The following is a 23,769-nucleotide window of genomic DNA, read 5'->3' on the forward strand; positions in this document are numbered from 1 at the left end:
TTTACAGATGGGAAACTGAGAAGGGAGACTACAGGTACATCTACACAGCCCACAGCAGCAAATCATGGTATACTGATAAAAACTGCTATGTAGATGTTGCAGCTAGGGTTGGGAAGCCCACCCTCCTCCCTAGGCTGCAGCCATAGCATGAGCCCAAGTCTGTCAATCCAGGCTCTGAAAGTTTCTGCGACTTGCTGTGTAGACGTACTCTAAGTGCCTTGACCAAGATCAGTCAGGAAGTCTGCTGGAGCAGGGAATTGAGACAGGACTTCTGAGTCCCAGGCTAATCCTCTAACCATTGGGCCACATGAGTGCTCCGAGATGGTAACGAAAAGACAAAAATGGAGGGATTGTACAAAATGAAGATGGCAAGTACAATAATGATAGGAAAGGAAAGAGAATTATTTTTTAGCTATCTGAGATGCAGCCAACCAAGAAAACAATGAGTAGGGCCTTTGAAGGACACAAGTGAAAAATTAGTGACAGATGAGTTTGATGTCGCTGAGGGCCTAAATGATTTCTCAGTATTTACAAAGGAGGCAGAAGGTATGGTAACATCCCTGAGATGGAGATAGATTTTTCTGGAGGGAAACTGAAATGTTAAAAGGCTTTCTTATTGCACCAGAGCTGATAACAAGGCAATTAGAACTATTAAAAATTGACAAAGCATCAGTTCCCAGATGAATTAGATCCCATAATTCAGAGAGAAATAGCAAAGAAAACAGGAAAGCCCTTTGGCAAAGATTTTTGATGGCTCACTGAAGACATGGAGGACTAGAGAGAGAGTGGATAATAGAGTTCCCCTATTAAACCGACAAGATACTACAGATCTGCAAGCCTAGCTAAGGGCCAGATCCTGGAAGGTTCACAACTCCTTGTGTGAGTCCCCTCAATGCTTCAGAAGTGTTTGATCCCATATCATTCATGATAGAGGAAAAGAGCAAAAATGACATCAGGATTTAAATAATTAGGCATGCAATCTGTGCACATGGCTCAGCATACAGGAGGGTAAACTAGCTAGACCGTGCCCCCAAATTTGTCTTAGATTTTAGAGGAATGAGGGAAGAATAGATAAAACAGATCCACAAAATGACAATGGATTACACAGTAAGCCTTTCTGCATTATGTCTAGCAGCAGCCAAGTAACATTTTAAAATAAGTAAAAATATAATCTAGTTTGGTTATATGAATTAATTTTCATATTAATTCATACTTCCTTCTCTGTAAGGTGCTTTTTGGCCCCCATTACTTTAATATTGGAGCACCTCACAATCTTTCATGTATTTATCCTTACAACTCCCCATTTTACAGCTTGGGAATTGAGGCACAGAGATACTAAGTCATGCAGGAAGACTATGATTGGGCAGAAAATTGAATCCAGATCTCCCAAGTCCTAGGCCAGTACCCTAACCACTGGATCATCCTAACTGGAAGCTATGTAAACTTGTACTGCAAACTGAATGGATATCAGGGTTTCAGCAGGGTCAGGCCAGGTAACCACTTGCCCGGGACGCCTCCAAGGAAATGATGATTAGTCAGTAGGTAGCATCCTTTCCTCCTAGCCTGAGCTGAACATATGCTTGTGGGCTGGAGGTCACTGTGCTGTTGGTGCTGGCATCTTTCAAATGCATTTTAAATTCATGGTCCTGGATACTCCTGGGAGGTTTTTGTCTTCCTCTGCCGCATGGGACACAGGTCACTTGCATGTGTTAATGGTGGATTCTCTCTAACTTGAAGTCTTTAAATCATAATTTGAGGACTTCACTAACTCAAAGCCAGAGGTTATGGGTCTATTACAGGAATTAGTGGGTGAGGTTCTGTGGCCTGCCATGTGCAGAAGGTTAGACGAGATGATCATAATGGTCCCTTCTGGCCTTACTCCATGAGTCCAAATATCACATGACATTTTGTAAGCGTTAGGATGTTAACCTTTGTGTCCTGGCCACTCGCTCACTTATAGATACATTCTGCCCAGCAAAATCCTCCCTGTAGTTTCAGTTGAATAAGTTGTTTTTCACTTCTGTGCTGTAATCTGTTATGTATTGCCGTGTGCTGTTAAGTGGTTCTCAAACTTTTTTACTTGTGACCCCTTTCACATAGCAAGCCTCTGAGTGCGACCCCCCCTTATATATTAAAAACAAATTTTTATATATTTAACACCATTATAAATGCTGGAAGCAAAGCGGGGTTTACAGTGGAGGCTATCAGCTCGCGACACCCCAGGTAATAGCCTTGTGACCCCCTGAGGGGTCTGAATTCCCAGTTTGAGAACCCCTGTGTTAAGCAGTTGTGCCATTTCACTCAATTTGTGACCAGTGAAGCAAACTCTGCATATAGTTAAGTGTCTAGGGTGTTTTGGGCTCTAATGTATTAGTAGACACCATATATATATATATATATATATATATATATATATATATATATATATGATATATTATTACTACATTGTGTATCCTAATTACGTCGCCTTTGTAAGACTTAAGTGCCACAATTATTTCAACTAGAAGAGTCCAAGATATTAACAAAGTGGACCTCTTGACAAGCCCTGCATAATTTGCTTATAGGAGTAGCAAACTAACAGGACGAAATATCCTAAAGTTCCCTCTCTTGTAGCAAAATAGACCACTAGATTATTAATAGCCAAGTACTACTTTAAATATGCCCGTGAAGAAATATTGATGCATTGAATCTGTTTATCAGATATGGTTTTTCAGCAAGTGCATATACTAACATTCAGAACAACAAATTCAGTACAACTTAAGTCAGACTCCTTCCCCGGTAGATCTCCATACTTCTCCTACACTCAGCGCTCACCCCCTCCTTGAATGAATTAACTGTCTATGGTCCCAATTCATTAACACAAATCAAAGCCCTGAGATGGATGATGGAGGGGGCAGCAGCTAATTTCAGGTAGCAATATACAGAATAAGTTTGAATAAAATATTCATCAGCAACAGGCAATTCAGTCATGGAGCTTGATTCCACATGACAGACAATGTGATGATGACCATAACATTTCTTTGGTAATATTTGGAATTCCAAGTGTTGGTTTTTAATTCTTTTCGGCAGAAATCTCATCTCCCTCCCATGACATTCTGCTGCAGAGGAACTCGAGCGGGAGCTCACTCAATAGGGACGGAGCTGCTGATAGGGCGATCCGGCTTTGGCACTCCCCGCCCCTTGGTCCACCAGAACCTACATTTGTTAAGATGCTAGGCATGCCAGTCTGTTTTCTCCCTTCTCTCTGGGTGTTGAACAGAGAGTAGTGTGAGTTAGATACATTTAGGGCAGTGTTTTGTTTATGCTGTGATTTTTAATATATGGGATAGTTACCCACAGCACTGGATGGGCACCTATATATTGTACTTCTAGAAAGCTGAATAAATATTATTCAGTCTGGATTCTGGCAGTGCCAAAGGCCCCAGGTCTGAACTGGGGCATTGTTGTGCTCGGTGCCATATAAATACACAGCAAGAGAGTCTGTGTTTTGAAGAGCTTGCAAGACTAAAGCACCAATCCTGTAACTGTCTCCATGCAGGAACAGGGATAAGCCTGTGTGAAACCATTTCCAGCACTGGGGCCTAATATAACATGTAACGCCCACAGACCTAGGTCGTCATCGGCCGGGATCAAATTTGAGATCTCTGTAGCTTAATGCATGAGCCTCTACTGCATGAGCTAAAAGACATGTGAGGGGTTTTTTAGCCAACACTGTAGCAGATTTATCAACCTCTAGCTAGTCTAGTTGCCACTAGAGGGGGACAGAGTGCCACACCAAGCAGGCATTGGTTACATACTTTCCCTAGCTGACGAAGTGTGTTTTGAGCTTCAGAGATTTCCCAGATAAGCCCCCACTTGTAACATGACAGACCCCATTTGGTGCAGGATCAAACCTTGGACCTCTGGAGCTTAATGCATAAGCCTCTACTGCATGAACTGAAAGACACATTTCTCTTAGCTAAGTCTGTAGTAGACTCATCAACCTTTACCAGGTCTAGCTGCCACTACAGGGGGACACACCCCGGAGGCATGGGTTACAAACACAAGATGCAACAAGCAGGAATTCAATGCGATATAAAGGAAGTCCAGGGAGGAAGCCCTCCTTATAACCTACTCTGCCTACAAATAACTGAGATCATTTATTCATGTAAACATCCTGACTTTACTGTCTCCATTCGCCCCACCTCACCCCCTTTCTTTCAGTGTATCCATCTGTTTCATAGTCTTGTAATCCTAGACTTTGAGCCCTATGGGGCAGTGGTTTTCCTTGTTTTACTCATCTGTACGGTGACTAGCACAATAGGGCCCTACTTCCTGACACTGGCCTCTCAGCACTGCTGCAATATCCATACACAAGAAGCAATAAAATGTGCCTTACCTAGATTAGCTGTTTACATAGCTTTCTAGTTCGGAATCATTTAACTGTGTGTGTGTGTGTGTGTGTGTGTGTATATATGTATATATACATATTCAACAATAAATAATGCTAAGCTCCATTGGTGAAAGAACTCTTGTGGTGGTTAATTTTTCCCCACTTATCTTTCCTCTGCATAAGAGATAAGAATAGGTTTGTGTTGCAAATTCCAGGCAGTCAGTCTCTCCTCAATGACAGTTTTGCTGCAATTCTTCTAATTTCAAGCTCCTTCTTGAAAAGGTAATAGTGAAACAGCATAGAGCCTGATTTTGCAGCCATTGGCAGCTAAAACAGTCAATTTCTTTCCACGGATTTAACTTGCAGTTTGAAAAAAGGCTGCTTGCCCACGTCAAATGAGTTGTGCATGCACCAAACCACACATTTTAAAATAAGCCTAAAATGTAACATTGGAAATGTCTTTACTTCAGTTCACCCCACTTTTATGCTCCATGGACAAAATCTTCTTTTCGCCAAGTGTTTTATCAAAAGTGATTCTACCACATTTTACAGAAATAGATAAATACACACAGGCGATGCACCAGCTGTATGCTTTTCAGGACCCCTAAAATGGAATTTAAAAGTCCTTTGTGCATGTGTAACAATTGCCATCATTGGTTATTAGCAAGATTTGAACTGGAACCTTCAGCTGGCCTCTGTCCTTAAAGGACTAACTACACCGGCATGTTCAACAGATAGTGTAACCCACTGACTGATGTGTCACCCCACTTAATTCACTATATTTTTGTTTGAACTTGTTATGTTACGAGTATTAACATACACAAACTTTTCGTACAAGTATTAACAAATCTTATTCGTAACCAGTATTTGTTATCTTTAAAAGACCCATTTCGGTTTGGCCAACTTTCTCTCATGGTCTGTATCTTTCTTTTGTTCAATTTCCAAAAATGGAAACCAGATGTTATAAAATCAACTAGATCCTGATATAAGGCTGCCAGCCACTTTTTCCATTAGAAGGATTTCCCATATTTTGGTTCACCAGGTTACTAATGTTGGGGTTCTCTCTTTTTGCTATCACACATCTGGGTGCTAATAGCAATTGTGTTGTCATTGGGTTCTTCTGGGAGTTGATAACTTCGTTTAGACAATAACCGAATATGGGTTCTGTGGATAGCCTAATTTTAGTTGAAATTTGGCACTCAATAACCCTCAGGATTAGGGCTATATAGGAACCTGTATAGGAGAGGGTTTTTAGCTGTAATCTTGGCTTTGCTTACACATTGCTCTTGCTGCTGTTTACATGGTCCTTTTTCACCTTCATTGTTGGAATTCAGTTGAAGGATCTTGGAGGGGGAAAGTGAAAGATGGTTTGGCCCTTTCTAGGATATCCAGGGAGCCCCACTCCTAATACACTCAGGCCACTGCTATTTGCAGTGACAGAAAAGAGCTTTTACAGAGCTCTGGCGTGATGCTCACTCTTATCCCTGCTGACATTATACTGTTGGCAGATGCACTGCATGAGGCTACAGAGCCAGCAAAATCCAAACCCTTTGCCCCCTGGAAATGTGAACCACCGTGATGAAACACACACTTGCACTTGAGATATTTTATACATCCTTAAAGCTCTAAGCTCTCAAGTCCCCTGCTGCTGTTCTTATTGAAGTTCTGATTTCACTGTTCTCTGGAAAATTAAGGATGGGGCGTCCTCTGGCAGCCTTTTCCTTTTCAAATAGACATGCCGCATCATTTGCATTTAAAGGGGAAGCAAGAGAGTAGGACTCAAGAAAGGAGATCTATTTTAGGATTGCTCCAAGCTCAGTATGTTCTGATCACTTCTTCCGAACAGCCATATTTAGGGTTGCCATGAAATCTGGTCTTTTGTGTGCTTTTACCCTATACCATACAGATTTCATTGGGGAGGCCAATATTTCTCAAATTGGGGGTCGTGACCCAAAAGGGAGTTGCAGGGGGAATGCAACGTTATTTTAAGGGGGTTGCAGTATTGCCACCCTCATTTCTGTGTGGCCTTCAGAGCTGGGAGGCCGGAAAGTGGTGGCTGTTGGCCAGACACCCAGCTCTGAAGGCAGCATCCAGCTAACAGCAGCGCAGAAGTAAGCATGGCAATACCATTCCATGACACCTTGACTTCTGCAATGCTGCCTTCAGAGCTGGGTGGTTAGAGAGTGGGGGTTGCTGACTGAGGGCCCAGCTCTGCAGGCGGCAGTACATAAGTAAGGGTGGCAATACCATACCAGGCCCTCCTTACTTCTGCATTGCTGCTAGTGGCAGCTTCTGCCTTCAGAGCTGGCCTCCTGGCCAGCATCAGCGGCTCTCAGCAGCAACTCAAAAGTAAGGGTAGCAGTACTGCGAGGCCCCCTACAATAATCTTGCAACACTTCCCCCCCTGCCCCCACAAATCCTTTTTGGGTCAGGATCCCTACAATTACAATACCATGGAATTTCAGATTTAAATGGCTGAAATAATGAAATTTATGATTTTTAAAATCCTCTGACTGTGAAATTGACCAAAATGGACCGTGAATTTGTCAGGGCTCTAGATATATAGCATGGCAAATACTTCCAGAGTCAAAAAAAAACAAAAAAGAAAAGTTATGGACCCAGGGTGAAATGGGGTGAAAGGCAACGTTCCAAACTGGAGGGCTTGGAGCAGGAACTCTCTAGGTATAATAAGAGAATTTAGATAAGCAGAATGTAATTTCTTGAACTGGAATATGGGCTGAAGAGCAGGGTCAGCATCCTGATGTTTGCAAAGAATGCCAGGCACTCTTCAATAACCTCAAGGAGGCAAGTGGTCTGTGGGATAGGCTACTCAGAAGACCTGGGTTCTATTCTTGGCTCTGCCACTGACCTGATGTGTGACCCTGGCAAGTCACTTCATTGGTTTCTGCCTCTATTTCCCCCTCGCTCTTCGTCTTGTCTATTTGGATTATAATATCTTTGGGGCAGGGATTGTATCTCACTGTTTGTATGTACAGCACATAGGACAATGGGCCCTTGCTCTCGGTTATAGTCTCTAGGCATTACTGAAATACAAATTAAATACAGTTATTTGGAAGAAAATGTGTTGTTGTTTTTTCTTTTGGAAAAAAAATTGACTTTCCCTCAAAAAACTGGAAACCCCAAAACTGATAATTTTTTACTGGAAACTGCAGAAAACCAAAATAAACCTATTCTGTTTTCATGTTACCATTTTCACTGTTTGGTGTTCTAGGATAAGATATTGGAAATTTTCAAGGGAAGCGGACACTTTGTGTGAAAATTTTAATTTAGTGTCAGGGCTGGGATGTAGGCAGCCAAGCCTAGTGGCTGGCCTAGGGCGAGGGCCAAGGTTCAGAAACATGAGGTTAGGAACCAAGATTCAGATACCAGAAATTGGTCAGGTAACCAAGAGATTGGGATCAGGCCAGAAAGCAGGTAGTGCCGGGTGAGCAGTCCAAAGCAGGAAGAAGCCCAGTTGGAGAGCTTCCTGTTCTGCCTTCCACTTTAAGTAGGAGGAGCAGACCAGTCAGGAGCTCCAGTGTTCCACCAGTCAGGGCCCCGGGGTGAAGACTGCTGTCTGACAGACCTTCAGGAAGTCCTGGTTCTAGCTGATGCCAGTAAGCGAATTGATGGAGGGTTGGAGTGTGGTGTGGTGTAGTGATCCCCTACAGACCTGGGTGTAAGATGTGGGTCATGACAATTCATTGAAAACCCAATTTTCTGTTGAAAAATAGTTTTGCTGGAAATTTTTCAACTAGCCCTACATTTAAATAGCAGTAATACCAATGAAGGCTTAAATCTTGCAGTGCATTACTCACCCAAAAAGCAGCAAAGAGCTAAACCTTTTCTGAAGCTAAAAAAACACTCCTTTAGTATGCACTTTCTGATCCCAGGTGAGGCCAGAAGTGGATATCCCAGAATATTGTGAGAGAATATATTAACTCTGTATTTCTAATCCATCTCTAATTACAAAGTACAGTACTAGCAATCTTGGGAGAGTCCTAGGCCAGTCTCCACAGGCCTATGGCTTTGATAATTCAGATAAACAGCTGAATATCTGGTGGCTTAGCCAAATATCCAGAACTTCACAGGTTTAAGTATCACTAAATCACTAAATATGTTCATATTAATAAGAGTATTGCTCCATTCTGCAGGGACTCCAACTTGGCCTGTTAGAATCGTATTTAACTAGGCTCAAACAATTCACTTTATCTCCAAATGGCAAAGCTTGTACAATGCCATTTTTTTATCATGTAATGCTTCTTCATAAATTTCTTACTTATTTTTTTTCCGCTGAAACTCTTGTTGAAAATTAAACTATTAAATGTCGTGTAAACATTACTGAATTAGGATGTTAACATTTTAAAATTGCCTCATTTCTCTTTAATGTGTTTTTGCTGTTTTCCTTGCCTAATTATCCTCCTTTTCAATATTTATGTTAACGTGACCTTTCTCTGATTGAATGGCTTTAAATGCTTCTCAAGTACTTACAGCATCATGATTTTAAAATTAAATTATGTCGTTGTGGAAAGGATTGCAATGACATCCAAAAAGCAGCAAGAAGTGGGAAGGAGGCCTGTATCTTGGCCCACGTGAGTTAGGTGTCGATTCTGAAAGTATTAGAGATGTGAACTCTTTCAATCAAATGGAATGCACGTTAGATAACAGCAACGACTTTTGTTTTCTGTTCCTGGTTAGAAAGATTTTCAAGTGAATTTCAGGTCTAGTCAAAGTTGCCAAATTCACAAGCCCTGAAAGCTTAACCTTACTGTGTACTGCTTTGATTTATTGCTCCCACTAAAAACAGTGGAGCTACACCAGGGATGAACTTGGCGTGGTAGGGCTGCTCACATTAATATAGGCAGCAGGGGTATATCCAGGCTTTCCAATTCAGTTCTATTTTAGAGTTGAGTTCTGCTCTTTAAAATCCTGTGTAGTCAAAGAGTGCAAAGTCTATAATAGTAAAAGCTGACAGCAGAGTTTGCCCTTAAATACTGGGGTTTGATTTACTTCGTGTTTTTTTGTTGTTTTTTTTCCGCACGGCCTTCAGAATAGATGTTCTGGCACGGAGGTAACCACTCACTTAGTTTGAGAGCATGACAACCTCCAATCCTCTGTGTCATGCACACAGTTTCTAAAACACTTTCATCACCCGCACTTGGAGGGAGAGAGTCTAAGTCGCCAGAGGAGTGGAAATGAGAGAGGACCATTTTGGAAGATGGAACAGGACTAATGGAAGAGATCTCAGGTCATCTAGTCTAACCCCCTGCTCAAAGCAGGACCAACCCCAACTGAATTATCCCATACAAAGCCCTGGCTGGGATGATTTAGTTGGGGTTGGTCCTGCTTTGAGCAGGAGGTTGGACTAGATGACCTCCTGAGGTCACTTCCAACTTTAATCTTCTATGATTCTATGAACAGAGAAAGAGGGAGGAAAAGAAAAGTAAAACCAGAGGGGGGAAGAAATCTTCAGGAAAGATTTTTTTTTTTAAAGAAGGATGAAAAATCAAAGAGAGGTCAGAACTGAGGGAAAACCCTGAATGCTGAATAACTGATGTAGAAGGAAGAGTGGAAAACAAGAAGAAAAAAGGGAAAGATGAGTGAGGGAAACAAAGGGAGGGGACTGTCCATTTTAGATAGCAACCTCCTTTTATTCAACATTTTAAATCTTTGATTTATTATCTTTTGATATGCACGAGTACACAAAGACAAAGCACCTCAGAGTACTCGGTCTCCTTGGCATGAATTACCAAACCAGCTGAAACTAGCAGCTAGCTCAACCAGCAGCCTCCAGCAGAACTCAACCCACAACAGGACTCCTGCAACCTAAAGCCCCTCCCCACCCCATAACAAACCCTAGTCCCTTTCAAGCTCCTCTATCCTCACAGCTTGAATAAGTGAGTGCACCTTGCAGTGTGACCTGTTGGTCAATAGTCATGAGCTATTTTGGGCCAGTGGTGAAAGCAGGTGGTTCAACTGCTTTGAGCAGCAGCAACTGAACATAAGAACATAAGAACGGCCGTACCGGGTCAGACCAAAGGTCCATCTAGCCCAGTATCCTGTCTACCAACAGTGGCCAATGCCAGGTGCCCCAGAGGGAGTGAACCTAACAGGCAATGATCAAGTGATCACTCTCCTGCCATCCATCTCCATCCTCTGACGAACAGAGGCTAGGGACACCATTCCTTACCCAACCTGGCTAATAGCCATTTATGGACTTAACCACCATGAATTTATCCGGTTCTCTTTTAAACGCTGTTATAGTCCTAGCCTTCACAACCTCATCAGGTAAGGAGTTCCACAAGTTGACTGTGCGCTGCGTGAAGAAGAACTTCCTTTTATTTGTTTTAAACCTGCTGCCCATTAATTTCATTTGATGACCCCTAGTTCTTATATTATGGGAATAAGTAAATAACTTTTCCTTATCCACTTTCTCCACATCACTCATGATTTTATATACCTCTGTCATATCCCCCCTTAGTCTCCTCTTTTCCAAGCTGAAGAGTTCTAGCCTCTTTAATCTTTCCTCATATGGGACCCTCTCCAAACCCCTAATCATTTTAGTTGCCCTTTTCTGAACCTTTTCTAGTGCCAGTATATCTTTTTTGAGGTGAGGAGACCACATCTGTACACAGTATTCGAGATGTGGGCGTACCATGGTATATAAGGGCAATAATATATTCTCAGTCTTATTCTCTATCACCTTTTTAATGATTCCTAACATCCTGTTTGCTTTTTTGACCGCCTCTGCACACTGCGTGGACATCTTCAGAGAACTGTCCATGATGACTCCAAGATCTTTTTCCTGACTCGTTGTAGCTAAATTAGCCCCCATCATACTGTATGTATAGTTGGGGTTATTTTTTTCCAATGTGCATTACTTTACATTTATCCACATTAAATTTCATTTGCCATTTTGTTGTCCAATCACTTAGTTTTGCCCAATCACAGTCTGCTTTGGTCTTAACTATCTTGAGCAGTTTAGTATCATCTGCAAACTTTGCCACCTCACAATTGAAAATATGCATCACTTTGAAGAGGGGTGATACCCACTTCCTGACATGTATCCCCGGATTGTGATTCAGCCTCGTTTTCTTCTTGAAAAGTTGGCAGGTATGACAGAGAATGCATTACTAGCCTCCAAGCAGAGTCAGGAAGAGGCATCTCATTGAGATGAGATGCTGCAGATAAACTATATGAATTACTAGATAGTCTAGACTTTCAGGATGAGAAATGATAACATTTAGCAAGTTTGCTCTGCCCAACAGGTTTCTGGTTGCTGCAGATCAATTCCACTAATGCAAGTCCTGTCCTCCCACCCTCCTCCCACACGACCGTAGCCAGATAAACAGTAAACACACTGTTGCCATAGAGCACACACTACTGGTCCATAAGACACATGGAGTTCTAATTGGTGCACTGGAAGCTTGCAGGATAGAGACTAAAATTAAACAAGACAGAGACTGCTGAGAGCTTTGGGAAAAAAAGCCCCCCAAAAAAGCATTTTGCAGGTCGGGTGGCAGGGAGGAAGAAACAGAGAGAATACAATCATCTTTTTATGGGAAAAGATGTCAAACTGTCATGTTAGTCTCCGCTGAGACTCCAAGTGCTAACGGTTGCCAGGGTAACTGTTGTGCCAAGCCTCAACACTTATGTATTTTTCCATTGATAATTGCTAATGTGAACAAGTGCTGGCTTGCACTTTACACCTGCCTGGCTTGTAAGTCTACCTTAATTGGATGTGCCAAGTTTGAGGAAAAAGTAATCTGCCCTTTCAAGACAAGTGACAGGTAGATGAAGTGTTGTTTAGGCCTTTATTGTAACAATTTTGCTGACAAAATTACTGTGAACTGTCTTCCCTCGGTGCACATATACTGCCTTTGTTTACTGAATGCAAAGTTAAAAGTTGCTGGCTTTATTAAAGTAAATCTGGCTAAAGTTTTAAAAAGTAGTTTGGTGCTGTATGCTGAAACGTCACTTTGACCTCAAGGTTCAATGTAATCCTTTTGGTGGCTCAGTGCATTTTATTTCATATGTTATATGAAAACTCTTTCAAAATGGTTCTCCCTTATTCCCCTTGACCAACGTTTTAACATGAGGGGTTTTTTTCATGATTTGAAATTGGTTAATGAAATGCTGGCACTCTCAAGGAAAAATCCTGTAAAATTCAATAGGGATGAAACCCATAGAATTCTGTAGAAATTGCTCTACAGATCTCTGGCCTAAGAATTTCAGAAGTAACAGGTGAATCTGCATCCCTTAGATTTTGGGTGCCCAATTCAAGACACCATAAAGCAGTGGTGCCCAAACTTTTCCTGTCACGCCCTCCTCCTTACCAGAAGTGGAATCTGCCCACGCAGGCCCCCCATTACTGCACAGTTGGCTCAGCAAAGGAGCTTCGGCTGAAGGCAGAGCTGGGGACTGAACTGAGGATGGGGGAGGAGCTAGGGTTAGAGGTGAAGCTGACCTAGGGGCGGAGGGGGAATGAAGGCATAGCTGGGCTGGGGTCAAGTTGCATCCGGGGCAAAGCTCTGGGGCCAGGGCGGAGCTGAGGGCAGAGTGGGGCAGGGTGGCGCTCCTTCCCCATCCCTCGTGGGGGCTTGCCTGGGCCCCGCTGCACACCCCCAGAATGTTCCTCTGTGCCCTCCTAGGGGGGATGCCCTACAGTTTGGGAACCATTGCCTTAAAGAGTGACTTTGAGCTTAGCACTTTCTAACATCAGGCCCCTGTAAGGTATCACAAACTGAGCATCAAGAAACTCAGACACGCAAAATCATTAGTGACTTTTGCCCAATAGGGTCTCATTCTCTAGTCAGTTATTTCCATAGGTGTGCTGTACCATCATATAACATCCCATAATGGAGATAAACTTCTCTCCTTGATTCTACAGCATCACCCCTCACTCCCAAAAAACTATAGGAAAATTAGTATGTTATATATGATTTTTTTCCATAAGGGGATTACAGAGCTTGTTATGTTCAGTTCTTGTTTGGATTTCAGAACTATGTCAAGTCTGGCCAGCTTTCCTTCTGAGTGCATGCACTCTCTGTAATTCAGCATTTCTTTGATGTTGGTTTTGCCCAGTGCCTTGAACTGAAGTAAAGCTTCATGAAACCAATATGCAAGAGAGAATGAATATCTGAATAAATACACAGCACTTAAATATTAGCAGCTTGCATCCAAAGAGCTCAAAACACTTCATAAAGGGTAAATAGTTTTATTCCATTTTATAGATGAGGAAACTGAGGCACAGAGAGTCCATGGCAGAGTAAGAAGTAGGACACAGGCCTCCTGCCTTGCTGTCAAGTGCTCTAACCACTGGACAAAACTGCCTGTCTTGTTCAGCTGTTTCCATGGTCATATAGGCTAGATGGTGAAATGCTCATTCACACTGAGTAGCAACTTGCTCCTCAAGTATATCTGTTTATTTAAGTGCAACTAACTAAGAACTAAAAAGACTGTTGGGTGTGAGTAAAGATGGTACAAGCTGGCCCGTAATAACATGCCAAAATGTTGTGCTGGATAATCATATTAAAACTAGAATTATTTAAATCCCAAATGTATTCTGAAGACCACCAGCCAGCACACTGTCGGTAATCATTTCCTCTCCAAGAACACTGTGGCTCCATGGAACTTTTATTGTCAAGTTAGCTGAATTAATTATATGACCGAACAAGGGCTGCTGAGCCTGCCCAGGGAGGCAGGGTATTTACTGCACCTCATTCAGGATATGTTTATTCCCCATTTTCAAGGGATGTCTCTCTCCTCTAAGAATTCTTACTTGGCATAGATTCTCTGGGCTACGTTCCACCCTCACATGCTTGCATGGCTGCAGAGATGTAACTGAGGGACAGGATTTGGGATTGGATGGATGTCACTGAAGGCAGAATGTGGCTCCTAGAATGTATAAGCAGCAACCTGTCATGAAGCATCAGTTGGCTGAGCATTTATTAATGGCCACGACATATAAGAGAGTGAGATTTCACACTGTCAGTCACTAACAGTGATGGAGGTTGAGGCATATATAAGAAGCTTACAATGGTAGGAAAGGATTGTGGTTTTTTCCTTCCCTATTCCTCCCCAACATCAACAGACAGCAATTTTATTCACTTCGTGGTTGAAAAATTGACCTAGATTTTCAACTCTGCCATTGAATTGTTTACAAAAGCATCTATAGAGGGAGTTTACTCAGTAATGTTACTAAAATGGAGCAACATGGATACATGTAGTAGAGAACTGCAGTGCAATATCAAAGATATTTTAATCACTGCATCTGACTATAATGAGGAGTAAACCATTAAGGAAAAGGTTTGGAGAGTGTCTTAAATATGCTAGAACAATGAGTAATTCACAATCAGATAGGAAGCTGCTGTCGCTTATATGTTCTGTAGATCAGCAGACCGGGAAAGCAGCACCCGCTTGAATATCTGACGTACCAAGTGGAAGCTCCTGTGGGGAGACACCAGTGCCATTCAGAAGGGCACATCAGACATTTCCACAGAGAAAGCTGCAGAGCACAGGAACTTACTTCTTACAAGCTGCAAGGTTTTTCTGAGCTGCTGTTATGCTACATGTTCCTCTCTGCAAGGCAAGGATTTCAGCCTCAGTGAAGGGGCAGAAAGTAGGCCGTGTAAGATGCGGATGCAAGAGCAACTCTGGTCTCAGCTGCACAGATTCTGATTCAGACATACACAGCCAAGTTCCCTTTGTGTGCCTTCCAGGCTCCCCTTCCAGCTGGTGCATGTGTAGCCTGAGCTCTAGATTATGTATTAATTATATTGATTACCTAAGAATTTCCAGTTATTACTTTGAGGGTTGACAGGTTCTTGCCCCAAGATCAGGCCCAGTATTATAATTACTATATAACTGGGAACCCCGATGTGCATGGTTGCAACACTCACATTATAGGAACGCTTCTCTATTTCCAAATAGTTTATTAATACATTTAGCAAAGTCACAAACACTCTCAGTCAAGTATATAGAGACTACAGAATGGACATCTGCACAGCCATATACTCACACCATCTCTTGCTGGATGACTTGAAATGTTAGCCATTATCTTCCTCATCACCATTCCCTTTCTCTTCATCACCAGTGGCCATCATTCTGGCCCCTTCCAATGGCTACATCTCTCTATCCTACTGCCCAGATTTTGGGATGCAACTTTAATAATATGTTATGCTGACACCACTATAACTAATGCATAGTGGTTTCCTCCCTTTTCCTTATTTATAGTTCCTTACCCTTCTTCTTCTTTAGCTTAGTATATAGATATGTGTAACTACCATTTCAGCTCATGATAATATCCGTCATCCCTTGCTTAAGTGGATTTTACTTCCATGTTCCTTGCGGTAGCAGTTACTGGAACATTCTATCTCCTACTATTGAGCAAGCTTTCCTTAGTTCCTAAAATCTAAAGGTAACCATTGATCTCTGCTAAGGTTACAGCCTACTGAACCACACTTATGCTAGCCTATGCTTCAGCTAATATCTTGCAGGATATACTGTAGGTTTCTTATGTTACAGCTGAATATAATGAAAGCAGCTGAATCTAATGATGGCAAAGCAGTGACTATAATAAAGGCAAGCCTATGGGCTACATGTGGTTCTCCCAATACAGCTGAGGTTAATGCTGCAAGGACTTGCAATGCTACTCTGAGCAATTTGCCACACACTTTACTTCGCCTTTTCATGGAAGCCTCACTCCCAGATCTGCTCTAGATATCTCAGGTACTTATCTGCCCCTCAGCTTCCCATAGTATTTGAGCACTTGACAATATTAAAGGTATTTATCCTCACAGCTCCCCTGGCAGCTAAGGCAGTGTTAGTATCTCCATTTGCAGATGGGCAACTGGGGGACAGAGAAATAAAGTGACTTGTTCAAGGGGTAACAGGAAGCATGGCAGAGCAGAGAATCAAACCCAGATATTTCAGAAACAAGGCTAACACTCTAACCAAGGGGTCCCCAAACATTTTCAGTTATGCCCAGCCCTTACCTGCACCCCACCCAGGAGTTGCGGTTGGGGCTGGCAGCGGGACCAGAGCCATGGTTGGGAACTGTAACAGAGCTGCCTGTGGCTAGGAGCCGGGGGCTGCAGTTGGGAGCAGGACCTGTGGCTGGGGCCGCGGCTAGGAGTGGGTCCAGGAGTGGAGACAGGGCTGGGATCAGGGGTGGGGCCCGAAGTGGAGCTGGGGGCAGGTGCTCCCTCTCTAACCCCTGTGGGGGCTGGCCTCTCTCCCCCCCCCCCCCAAATCTTCCTCCACACCCCCCTAGGGGGCCACATCTCACAGTTTGGAGACTACTCCTTTAACCATTGGGCAATCATTCTGTGTATAACTGTTCCTTTCTGCACACTAGGTAACCTTGGTAAGAAGGGTTACCACCAAAGGGTGTCGTAAGAGAAAGTGTAGAGATGAAATGGTAATTAACCACTCTTTTTATATCTTATGTGACCTTTCCATATATTCAAGTTCAACACTTGAATGGTGGCCTTTTTTTCCCCAATTATCATGCATATGAGGACTGATTAGATTCACATTTTACCGGTATAAAATATATATATATATATATATATATAGTGTGTTACAATAACTTTTGTATTATAACTAACAATTGGTCCTTTAATTTTGGTCAAATGTACGACTGCCATTTACTGGGAGGAAACACTTGCATTTCAGGATGGACTTTTTAGATGCAAGGTTCTGGATCAGTAAAAGGCAAGAAGTATATTCCTTTCCAAAGCAGTTACCAAAAGTTCCAGCCACAGCTGATTGGTGGATTTATTTTTTCTGACTGGTCTAATAAAAATATCTTCCCTCATTTTTCCCCCTTTTTTTCTTGCTCCAACCCAGGTCAGGAAGCGCTTTTCCTCTAAATTAAGGGACAGCATTTCTTACACTTGAAAATGCCCATTTTATTATTTTTAGATTTTAGAGATTTTTCGCTTGTTAACATTATTAATCTGGTGCACAGCACTGAAGTAGCTGTAGTGTCAGAAGCAGCCAGGGTCAAATATTGAAGACGAGTTTAAAAGAGTGAGCTGTGCTGTCAAAGAATCGTAGATACTAGGAAAAATGGGATGATAGAAATTAAAGATGGAAAAGACCTTGACCTTGTGAGTCATATAGGGCAGTGGTTCTCAACCAGGGGTATGCATACCCCAGGGGTACACAGTGGTCTTCCAGGGGGTACATCAGTTCATCTAGATATTTGTCTAGTATAGCAAGGCACCTTGTCAGTCTCACCAGCCTCTGCTGCTTTTAGCCTTGGTGAGACAGGCTTGGGTAAAACAGTCCCCCTTGGTTGCACAGGGAAAGTCCATTCCTTCTCTCTACCAGTCTTTTGGGCTTGTTTTTCTCCCTTTTGGAAGTGAATGCAGCCTCTCCTCCTGGTGTGGCTTGCTGTCTCGCTGCTCCTAACCTACTGGCAGCATGACTCCTTCTCTCTCTCCCCCTCTTCTCCCAACAGGGGAGGGTTTGAAAAGGTCTCAGGCAGCCCTTAGTTGGAATCAGCTGATCCTAATTGACCTCAGGTAACTCCCTGTCAGCTGATCCTAATTGATTCTCTGGTAACCCTTTCTCAGTCAATAGGGAGGAGGGCCTTTTAACCTTCTGCAGGGCCGGCTCCAGAGCCCAGCAGGGCAAGCACCTGCCTGGGGCGGCCCTTTCCCGGGGGGGGCGGCAGGCTGGGCCGGCGGACCTGCCGCAGTCATGCCTGCGGGAGGTCCACCGGAGCCCCGGGCCGGCTCCGGGAGCAGCGGACCTGCCGCAGGCATGACTGCGGAGGGGACGCTCGGCCGGCGGCTCCAGTGGACCTCCCGCAGGCATGACTGCGGACGGTTCGCTGGTCCCGCGGCTCGGCTGGACCTCCTGCAGGCATGCCTGCGGCAGCTCCAGCGGAGCCGTCGGACCTGCGAACCGCCCGCAGCTGCGGGAGGTCCAGCCGAGCCGCGCGACCAGTGGACCCTCTGCAGTCATGCCCGCGGGAGGTCCGCTGCTCCCGCGGCTCGGGGGCACCTCCCGGGCATGACTGCTTGGGGCGGCCAAAAACCTAGAGCCGCCCCTGATCTTCTGGGACTGTTTTCTACCCCTTTCCCCCCTTTCAGCTGTTTGTCCTGAGGCCTGGTCTACACCGGGGGCGGGATTGACCTAAGATACGCAACTTCAGCTACGAGAATAGCGTAGCTGAAGTCGACGTATCTTAGGTCGACTTACCTCGCGTCCTCATTGTGCGGGGTCGACTGCTGCTGCTCCCCCATTGACTTCGCTTCCGCCTCTCACCACAGTGGATACAGGAGTCGATGGCAGAGCGACTGGGGATCGATCACTACCCACCGATCCAGTGGGTAGTGTAGATGTACCCTGACTTTATCACACCAGTTATACAACAGGCAACATAAAAAGCACTAGCAAAGTCAGCAGAAACTAAAATTTCATATGGACAATGACTTGTTTATACTGCTCTATATAATATACACTGAAATGTAAGTATAATATTTATATATCAATTGATTTATTCTATGGTCAAAATGAGAAAATAAGCTATTTTTCAGTAACTGTGCTATGACACTTTTGTATTTTTAGGTCTGGTTTTTGTAAACAAGTAGTGTTTAAGTGAGGTAATACTTGGGTAAACACAGGATCAAATCAGAGTCCTGAAAGGGGTACAGTAGTCTGGAAAGGTTGAGAGCCACTGAGCTCGGACTTGATTCTCTCACTCACTCTTGTTTAAGTCAGCAGTAATTTCACTGAAGTCACTGGTGAAGTGAGAAGAGAATCAGGTATTCCCTACAATGTATTTACTTCTGCTTTGACTTATCCAAAGTTTAGTTGATATAGAACAGCCATTATGTTACATTGGCAATTTTTCCTGCTCTTCCATACCAGCTTTTCAGACTCTTCTCATGTATTCAACTGCCTTCCACTCTCCTTGCCACAGAGAGGTAGGAATGTTCCCACCAGCAGTGGCTAGCCGGGGACAGGGGCAGCAGTCACACAGGAGGTGGTAGAAGGAAGCACTGCTATAACGTGAGTTTGCACAGGATAGCATTAGTAATTCTTGATCATCTGTGCTTCAAGGACTTAATTCACCCAGAGAAGGCGGGTGTGTGAATATCTCTCTCTTTTATTTTGAATCAATTCAGCTAGATCTAATTTTCATGCTATTAATTTGAGGGAAAATGCCATCACTAACCATGGTAAAGGTTCTTGCATGTGATGTAAATATCAAGAATTCTTTTTAAAACCCCTGATTATGTAACTATTTTTGAATGCAATAAACAGACACTGATTTTAAAAAAAAAAAAGAATTCCAGTTTTTCTGGTTGATGGAAGCAGCATTTATTCTAGTCCCTTTTGCTCTTCCCAGTTGTCCTGATAATTTTGGGAGCTTCCATTGACCTCCAGTGGAAGGCAGAAGCAGCACGTATGCCTGTCCCCTTAAGTGTGAAGGACAAACTGCAAAACTTCAGTGACAAACATTGCCATTGTAAATTGCAGTTGCTGATTCTTTCAGGCAGTTTGTCATTTTTTTCGTTGTCAGGGCTGGATTACAATAGCTCACTGTATAATGCATAAGAGTTGGAAAACAGGGACAGAGCAAGTACTATCCGCCTATTCTCACAAGTCCCCTATGTTAATGTTTTTCTTCTCTGTGAGCAGCTCTGTTACAAGATATTGATGACTCCCTTTAAACTAGTGATGGACTGAATGCATGGTGGTTGGTTCGAGATTAGGATTGAGACTAGAATTCAAGGGTTGGTTTTGAGACCAAATCCTGGATAGGATTTGGGTTCAGATTCAGTGGCTTCAAAATCTCATGAGATTTTAGCCTCTAATGGCAGCAACCTAATGAGATTAGCTGACCTTGCACACCTTCTGGAACTGAGCCTGGAAAATTAGGCCCCTTCATGTTTGTGGTCTGACAGGTCACCAAATGTAAAGGAGTAGTTAATCTCTGGCAATTTGAATTAGAACATCAGATCCTCTCCTGTCATGCAAAAGTTCCAAAAATTCCAAGGAGCCCTATCACATATTTAAATATTTATACTGCACTTGCTACTGCCTGACTGTTCACTCCCAATCACCATGGTGCCTGGCTTGTCTGTAGCCAAGTCAGATTTTTTTCATCTCTCCTTTCTGTTCTTCTACTCTGATTTTATTTTTATTTTTGTGTCATTCATCTTTACTACCTCATTCCAAGGACAGGCGGAATAATGGATTATTTGTTTTAAATGTAATTACCCTTACGGTTATGGGAAAGCTTTACTAAATGCAGGTGGGTCTTGCAAGTTGTCTTGCAGACAGATGGGTATGGTCTTATCTTCTGCTCTTCTGGAAGAGTTTCACAGGCACAGTTAGCCACCCAAATTCCTCTGGGCCTGAATATTCTTCTTCCTACCATCATTTACGCTAGTACAACATGAGTATGAAGCACTATCCACTCAGAGGCATAGCATTTTACATTCATTGTACTGGTATAAATGACTGACAAGAAGCAGACAATGAAGAATCAGCCTCTCTCCCAGGTCAGGTGCCCTCTAGACTACTGTCTTCATTGAAAGTTAAATTATCCCTGATGATTGTGATGACCTTAGGAGACTTAAGTCTTGAAAGAGCTTTGATTCAGAGTTCCCCTCCACATGCCCCCTCCCCTGTCTCCCCTTTTAAATATTTATCTGAGGAGGAGGAGGAGGATTCAGTTCCTTGAGTGAGTGGAATTTTTGGATTGGTCTAAATTTGTTACATTGTAAATTGTACATTGGTGTGAGGCGACTCTAGCTACAGGCAAACTAGGCAGTTGTCTCAGGGTGCACATTCTGCCTAGGGCAGTAGGAGTGGCCAAGCCAAACCTGAATGGTTCTGCAACTGTGTGCCAGTGTAAGGCTGACAGAGCCCGGTTGTCGTCAGGAGGGGTCGAACCAGGGGCCTCTGGAGCTTAAAGCATGAGCCTCTACTGCATGAGTTAAAAGCCAACTGGCTGTTAGCTAAGGCTGTAGAGTAGACTCATTTTATCTCTCTAAATGGTCTCAGTGCCACTAGATGGGACACAACAGCACACCTAGAAGGTGTGTGGATTACAGCAGGTCACACCACTCGCTCAGATTTGGCCTGGCCGCCCCTCTGTCATAACCAACTGGGGGCTGGGCCAAACCTGAGTGGAGCTGCGACCAGAGACGGTTGGTAAAAATAAAGGCTGAGTCAAGCTGTCAGGTCCTGATCTCCAGTGGCGGGAGGGGAGGTCACTTTCTGTATCCAGTGTAGGGCAGAGGCTTGTGGTGGGGAGGGATGTTGGAGAGTGGGTTCACCCTGCAGCCACAGCTCCTGCCCCGCAGGGCTGGGCCCAGCTCCCTGCCCCAACACTCGCAGATTTGTTCAATGAGGGAGGAGTTGGCCATCTGACTACTCCAACTAGACAAGATGGGGCAGGGGGAGAAATGTCACCAACCCCACATAACGTTCCAAACTGAAGCTGGGTGCTGATGCCAGGGCTAAAGGAGGTAGGGCGAGGAGGGGTGGGATGGCTGAGATTTGGGGTGGGGTTGAGCCCCCTCCAGCTCTAGCTATCTGCCACCTATGGCAGTGACCCTGTGTGCCAGCTCACAAAGCCAATTACTCAAATTTGGCCTGGCTGCTCATGCCATTCCCCCTTCATGACAGACTGGCACCCAGGCCACGGCTGAGTAAGAGGTGCTGCGGCTTGGTGCTTGGCTCTCCCCAGCTCTAGCATTACCACCAAACTATCTGAAGGCTTGCCGTGCTTCCCCCGGAAGTATGGCTCACCCACCACACCCCTGGTTGAGAACCACTGTTGTAGGAGAGGGGAGGCACAGTGAAGTTTTGCCTAGAGCAGACTATCTTGAGAGACCTTTGATACAAGGACTGTTTATTCAGTGCCTAACACAGTCGGGTCCTGGGCCACTATTGGAGCTCCTAGGCACTGTGATAATATAAATAATAATAATTAAAATAATGGTAATAATAATTTTGTGGGTGTTGGTATGTACATATAAAAGCATCTGCCCAATTTGTACAACTTCTTTTTAAAGGGGTTAAGAAATCCTTCTATATATCAAATAAAGAAAAATTACACAGACTAAAATAGAAAACAAGTGCATTTCTGATGTCCTCTTAAAACAGTGCTAACAAAATAACTCCATGGTGCATGTGACTGTGGTCTATGTTTAAGTAATACGATCTTAAAATGTTCCTATAATGATGTGGGTTGTTCTGTTCTGTTTTTTTCTGAATTGGATGTGGACATTTGTCATGGATTTTAACTTTAATATGGTACAAAACGAACTGTATCTTTAAAATTTCATATTTTTTTTTTTGTTTTTTCCTTCCTAGGATGGATACATTTCATCACACTGACATATGGTTTGCTCTGTGCTTCTTGGACACTGAAGAAAACCTGTAATTAAGGTAAAGAAATGACTGACTCTTTAATGTTTGTATAATCTTGGGATCTACAGCTTTTTGTGATGGAAGATATGATGCTTGCGGTTACCGCTTTTTGCTCATTCTCTTAGGCTATGTCATGCTTCATTTCGAAACCAGAGGCAATTGTTTGAATTCTGAATGCTGTAAAGACTCTGGTTACAGCATCTTATTTTGACATAATAGCCCCTGTGGCCTGCCTTGGCTTTGTTTGAGAAGTGGAGGCCTAGACCCTTAAAATTCTACCAGCCCTCTAGGAAGGGTTTGTTTTTTGTGCAGCAGATGTGTGTTATTTCAATGGAATTTATCCTGAAGGAATTTTAAGGCCCTAGGATCCAGATTGAGATTTTGAACACTCCACAATGGGTAAAAATTGGAAAAACACCTACCTGACATAGTACACTAATTGCCATTAAAAGTCATTGGGATTTAGGTAACTTGGGAGCCAAAATCCCATTGATTTTTTCAGTGGGATTTAAGATTGTAAATGACTAAGGAACTTTTGAAAATTTTACTCATCTGAGTAATTTTTGGACATGTTTTGGGATTAATATATTTCTTAACCAAGGTGCATTTTCTGAAATGTATTGGAGTTGCATAGGTAATGTCTGTGGTTCAAAGTGAAAATATGCACTTGATTCAGCAGTGAGAGGGTCATAAGTGTAAAGATATAGGCTGGGGTTTTCAAAGGCTCTTATCTATAAGGAGTTAAGCGCCTAAATACCAGTGAAATTCAATGGGAGTTGAGTGCCTAATTCCCTTAAGCTCTTTTGAAAATCCCAACTATAAGCAACACTGAATAAAGTACGGTGCTTAAATTTAAGTTAAACATAGATTCAGGTCCAGTTCCTAGAACTAAACAAGCTGTTCTGCATTACATATTGAGTTTACCACCAGTATGTACTGCATGGGGCTGCTTTACCCTAAAAATCTAACCAGCCTGTGGCAGTTTGTGCTGA

At 43.3% G+C, this 23,769-nt stretch overlaps 1 long non-coding RNA gene across 2 annotated transcripts in view; it reads left to right on the plus strand.

Moving 5' to 3' along the window:
• LOC123349609 overlaps window positions 1-23,769 on the plus strand; it is a 352,657-nt gene that overhangs the window by 184,783 nt on the left and 144,105 nt on the right. For both annotated transcript variants that reach the window (XR_006573599.1, XR_006573598.1), the window contains exon 3: window positions 22,721-22,795. This is a non-coding gene — a long non-coding RNA (uncharacterized LOC123349609). The remainder of the gene's footprint in view (window positions 1-22,720; window positions 22,796-23,769) is intronic.

This window comes from Mauremys mutica, chromosome 1 (assembly GCF_020497125.1).
Source record: "Mauremys mutica isolate MM-2020 ecotype Southern chromosome 1, ASM2049712v1, whole genome shotgun sequence".
Taxonomy (NCBI): domain Eukaryota; kingdom Metazoa; phylum Chordata; order Testudines; family Geoemydidae; genus Mauremys; species Mauremys mutica.